We start from the raw sequence: 6163 nt of genomic DNA, 5'->3' as shown, positions 1-6163 counted from the left end.
AAATTAACTTTCTAAGTTCCTATTGCATTTATAATAAATATCAATAGGTCATTACTAATTGCTAATTAAAAGTTATTGACCAATATATTGCTTATAAAAATTAAATTGTTGTTTTTTAAATGTTCACTTTAACAAATAATAATATTTAAAAAAACCGTATGGTTTGTTCCAAATATTAAATTGCATAATAATTATATTTGTTATAATGATAATATTTATTACTTATAATTAAACTTTTATTCTTCTCTTATTCACCAGTGAATTTATCGATTGTGGGAAAATAAAATAATTTTTCAGTAATTGTTAATTAGTATGAAATAACTATGTTAGGTACCTATTTTGTAATATTAATTCTCATTATATTTTTAATCTTTTTTTCAATAAAGGAATAGGTATTGATAAAATGTCATTACAATACAAATAAATTCTTATTATTTTCGTTATAAATTATTAGTTAATAGAATCTAGATTGGTACACTAATGTGTTTTCGGAGAAAAAAAATTGCAAGACTGCAAGTGTCTTGCAGTGATGGTCTTGTTTTGGTCTTGGTCTTACAGCTTCGGTATTGGTTTGGTCTTGTTCTTCCAAGCCTAATCTTTGTCTTGGTCTTGCTAAACCAGTACCATCTTGGTCTTGGTCTTGGTCTTGCAGCAAGAGTCTTGCGAGACAGCAAGACCAAGACCAATTTTGATCATCACTAATCTTACCAAACACAGATTTTGTCACCATTAGACAAATATCAGCCAATAATTTTTTATATAGGTACGTACGAATTTTAAAATAGTATTTGGTAATCACTAATGTACATCATATACTATTGTTTTGCATAGCTTAAATGCTTTTGGTTTTAGTGGAATGTTACTATCATGAACTGTGGTTGATATCTTAACTCACCAATCCTTTGCATTTTGTTGAAATATATTCATATCTATTTCTGATGAGTTTAAAGTCCGGAATTCCTCGGGGTTCACATTCAATTTAGGTCCTCTCTTGTTTTTAATCTATATCACTGATCTACCTAAATTATTTTAAAATCATATAATTATTTTTTTCTTAACCCAATGATGCTATATTGTTGAATAATCCAATTCATACGCACTTACAGACTCTGAACTTTTAAAGAATAATTTAGGTTCTGTTTATGCTTGGTGTATACACCAGGTATACCTATAACTATACATACCTACCTGCCTACTTCTAAATATTATCAAATGTCAGTTTATATTTCCAATACTAATATACAAATATCGCCTGATATATTGTTACAATAGCAGTTGAAAAATATTAAAAATACATAGGCACTTTTTTTTTTATATAAGCATTTAAAGTTCGAATTTTGACAAAATGTATTAATTATTTTGTAGTTCAAAATGTATAAAATGTTCAACTTTTATAGCTAAGGATTGAAAATGTACCCACGTAAATGGGTAAATATATAAATTACACCTACTGTACAGCAAAGCGACATCACTTGCCACTTATTGTATTTTATTTATATAATAAAGTTTAATATTGAGGTAATTTGTTTTTTTTATTATGTTAAATTTAGTTGAGTATAAACGTACAGATTTTTTTTTTCATTTTGTTATAAGTTCCTTAAAAAGTTATTTTATTTAATAAAAATTAGTAGGTAGTTTTGAAACGTATACCTACGTGGGCCTTCAGGGCCTCAGTCTGCCTCTGAATATAATGTTACAATGACCATTGAAAAATATTAAAAATCCAGTCACAATTTTTTTTATAAGTATTTAAAGTTCAAAATCTTGACAAAATACGTAAAATTATGAAAATGTGCAAATTATTTTGAGTTAGAAATTCCTAAAAAATTTTTTCTGTAAATTTAAGATTTGAAAATGTAATACAAGATTCCTCATACGTTTGTCTACCTTTATTAAAAAAAAAAATGTCTACAAGAAAATCCAATTAAATTTTTATGAGCGTTTGAAATTCATATTTTTACAACATATTGCATATTTACTTGATTTCTCATGTAGAGATTTTCTTATTTTTTTGTAGTTAAAAAATAGATAAGTACATGACAATTTAACTAAATGTTTATATTTTTATCTCCTATATACACCATAAAGTTTTGAAAATTTTATAATAATATTTTGACTTGTTTTCAGTTTTGAGCTGTTGTCGGCATATTTCAAATTTAAATTTTTTTTTGTTTTTTTTTCTATAAATATCAATAAAATTTAATTTGTTAGGTCAAAAAGCGCGAAAAATTAATACAAGTCCCTTGATATATTGTTACAATAGTAGATGAAAAATATTAAAATACATATAGGCACATTCAGTGGCGTCTGCAGGTGATGGGGGGGGGGGGCGGACTGAATCCCTCCCAATTCCCCATTTTATTATCACTTTTTCAAAAAATATTTATCAAGTTTTAACTGTCAACTATAGTAAGCAAGACATAAATTTCATATATGTCTTACCAGAATAAATTCATTTTTGAAAAAACATTGTATTTGCATACCAATTTAAAATTATCTATAATTTTTCGGTAAAAGTATGAACAACTTGTATGAAAGACCTTGTATGAAATTATTTTCTAGCTAGCCTTAGCTATACCATTTAATATTTTATAAGTTTTGTACAAATTAACTGTGGTTTTGAGGAAATTTGAACTTTAAATGCTTATAAAAGACAACCATGATGCCTATGTATCGTTAATATTTTATCTATAATAAAAACTTACGTATTAGGTACATTTTTAAGCTTTTTGACGGGATAAATAATTTTTTATCAACATTTATAGAAAAAAAAAATGAATTAACCAAATACAATCCTAATGAGGACGGTATAACCAAGCTGGTTACCAAACAATTTTAATTAATTTTCATTACTTTTTTTTTTCTCCAATTATTTTAAAAGCACTGAGCATTTTTAATTTCAATCTCCTAAAAGTACCACCTAGGTCTAATTTTCTTCCAATAACATACATCGGGCATCAAAGTTTATGATCAGAGCATTTTTTCTACCAGAAAAATTGAGAGGTTACAAAATTTGTCCAAAATTATATTACAACAAATATAAACATTAATAATCATGTTAATAATAAATATATTTTTTATTTGTGTTATCATCATATTAATAATACTACTACTTTATATACCTACTACTACTATTACTACTACTTAATTAATCATTAATCAACAATATTTTTTTGATAAAATTAAGATATGTATAATAACTAGATACCCGACTCCATATACAACAACATTATTAAATTATGATGCCCGACGCCATTTGCAACTTTGGCAATGTTTACATTTATTCATATACATATTTACTTATATATACATATATACTGATAATACTATTTTTCCCTAGTTGTAAATGGCTGCCAGCGTCATTGATAAGAAGAAGTCGGGTATCTAGTTATTATACATATCTGTGGTGCCGCAAAACGTGTTATCACTGCACATACTATACAACATTTCTTAACCCCTGACCCACTTGGGGAGGTGTTGCATAGCAAATCGGGGGATATTTTCGTTTTTAATTGTCCGAGCGAGCGAGTGACCCCGCTCGGTGACTCAGTGCAACAAAAAAAATGCAATTTTCTTAACCCTGTGACCCACTTGGGGAGGTGTTGCATAGCAAATCGGGGGATGTTCAGTCAAAAATACTTTTAAAAGTTAATATATAATATAACAAGTCCCGGCGCATGCGCAGTATGTACCCGGATGGTCGGGTCTCTATACACAGCGTTTTTTATAACACAAATCTTCTGGTCCACGTCCGGTGGAGGAAAAGTTTCGGAAACGCTGTTCTAAACAGTAAACGTTTGATGAATATTGATTATTATTATATTTGTACAGTCAATTATTTTATATATATAATTTATAGGTACCTAGTATGTAAAATATATATAATTGTTAAACATATTTATAATGACCATATTGGGTCGTTTGAATAATATGTAAATAGTCAATTATTATAACACTCATTCCGATATGAAAACATTTTGTGTTGTTCAATATTGCTCAATATTAGGTACCTACCTAATAATTAAAACTTAAATTAGTTTTTAAATTTTGGCTGTTATAGAATATATATTATAGAAATATAATATTGTAAATTGTAATAATATATTACTATAATTGTGGTGGTGACTGTGAGTTGTTTTGACTTTACAGTATTGTGTTTAGACATTCAGTCGACAATATTCGTAAGATAATGCCATAATGGCAGCGCCATCTTTATGCTTTGTTTCAATTCCACGTACGCAGGAACCACACGGCGCAGTCTATGCACACGACTAACGATAGACTTTTGTCACTAGATGACGCTGCCGTATACAATTTAAGTTTTTTACTAAGTATTTTTCTTCAGACTTACGAGTTCCGAACAAGCCGACGTTGTTTACGGCGATGATGCAATACCGTTAGATTATAAATTAATTAACTAATTAGCTCAACTGAACCTAACGCAACTACGCATCCCAATCAAATAGGCACTGTGCCTGAAAAGAGTTTTTCCCCCAACTATGTCGAATAATAATATAATTTAATATTCATATTTCCTGTCACATGTGAGGTGATTCAAAATCGTATGATTGAAAATTAATATATATTTCTATTACCATGTTGATTTAAATCAATATCGTATCGAATTATATGCCACAACTTATACCTACGCCTCATGAATATAAATATAATTCATAAATGTATTATTGGGCCTTCGGTAATGCAACGCTGCAATTCTTGATGAAAATACAGTATGTTACATGAAATCGGTAAAAATCGCTTTATTTCAGAACACCTTAATTTATTCGTTAGTGATAACGACCCTTATCAGTGATTTTAAGCGCATATCCATCTGACAATCGGGTTTTAGTTATGATTGAAACTACGATGTTCCGATGCATCAACGCATTCGATGCACTGAATTTCAGAACCATTTATCTTGAAAATACGATGTATTTTAGAACATGTTTTATAATTTCGATGGCAATACGTATCCACAGCGTTGCATTAACGAAGGCGCAATTATTAATGTCATAAATTATTATTAATTAATAACACGTCGAGTCGAGCAAAATTGAAACGAGTAGGTAATACTGTAGTCTGTAATAGGAATGTTGCATGTACAATGTACATTGTACTTAAATGGTCACTTAAAGTCCGTAACGGCTTAAGAAGAATCCCGGCTTAAAAATAAGTCAACTAAATGGAAAAAAAAACAATCCTCACTAGGTACACTCATACAGTCATACCACTTAGGTACTTTACCTAACTTAGGTAATGATAATTATATCTTAATAATAAAAAAATATATGATAGGCGATAGGTGTTAATGTGTTATATTGCATTATACTATTAGCTATATTATATTATAATTGGTATTACATAAATTGTTTATATTTAATTAAATTTAACGTGGCCATAACCAGGGACGGATCCAGGGGGGGGGGGCTAGGGGCAGATCCTAAAACTTACTATATTACTATATTTCTGATAATATAATATATTATTATACGTAATATCTACTATTTATTAAGAATAAAGGATAATAATTTATTATAATTGTATTTGTGTTGTAAAAAAATTGTTGGGCCCCTCCCCCCAGATCTTTGCTCTGGATCCGTGCCTGGCCATAACGTTACTTCCCGTCCCGCCCATAATAAATTTACTTAATATTGCGTTTATAGGGCATTGTTTGTTGTCTGTACCTACCTAAATGTAATAATGTTGTGTTTGATTTATTATTAGTAAATTCATTATATTTTAAAATATTATTGAATTATCATATACGATACACATGCAAAAAAGGTTTCGCCACCTCGTAGAAATGTAGAATACCTACTAGAATAGTAGAATATTAATGATTTTATTTTTCTGTTGAAAATAAAAACTTTATTTATGATATTATATGTCTTATTGATATCCAATTTATAAATAAACTTTAAGATACTCACAACAATTTGTTTATTTGAGTTTTTAGACATTTATAATAATTTTTAAAAACAGGGTTATTCGGAGTCAGCGGAGGATCCAGGGCTTAATTTTGGGAGGGGCATGGGGGGCAAAAGTACAAAAAGTTGCAAAATTGGCTACAAAATTGGCTAAACACAATGTAAAACAAAAGAAAACTACGGTGTTGGGGGGGGATGCTCCACCACTGATTAAAAAGACTAAAGAGTGTAAAGCT

Source organism: Acyrthosiphon pisum, chromosome A2, assembly GCF_005508785.2.
Source record: "Acyrthosiphon pisum isolate AL4f chromosome A2, pea_aphid_22Mar2018_4r6ur, whole genome shotgun sequence".
In the NCBI taxonomy this organism is placed as follows: domain Eukaryota; kingdom Metazoa; phylum Arthropoda; class Insecta; order Hemiptera; family Aphididae; genus Acyrthosiphon; species Acyrthosiphon pisum.
This window is presented reverse-complemented; position numbering follows the sequence as displayed.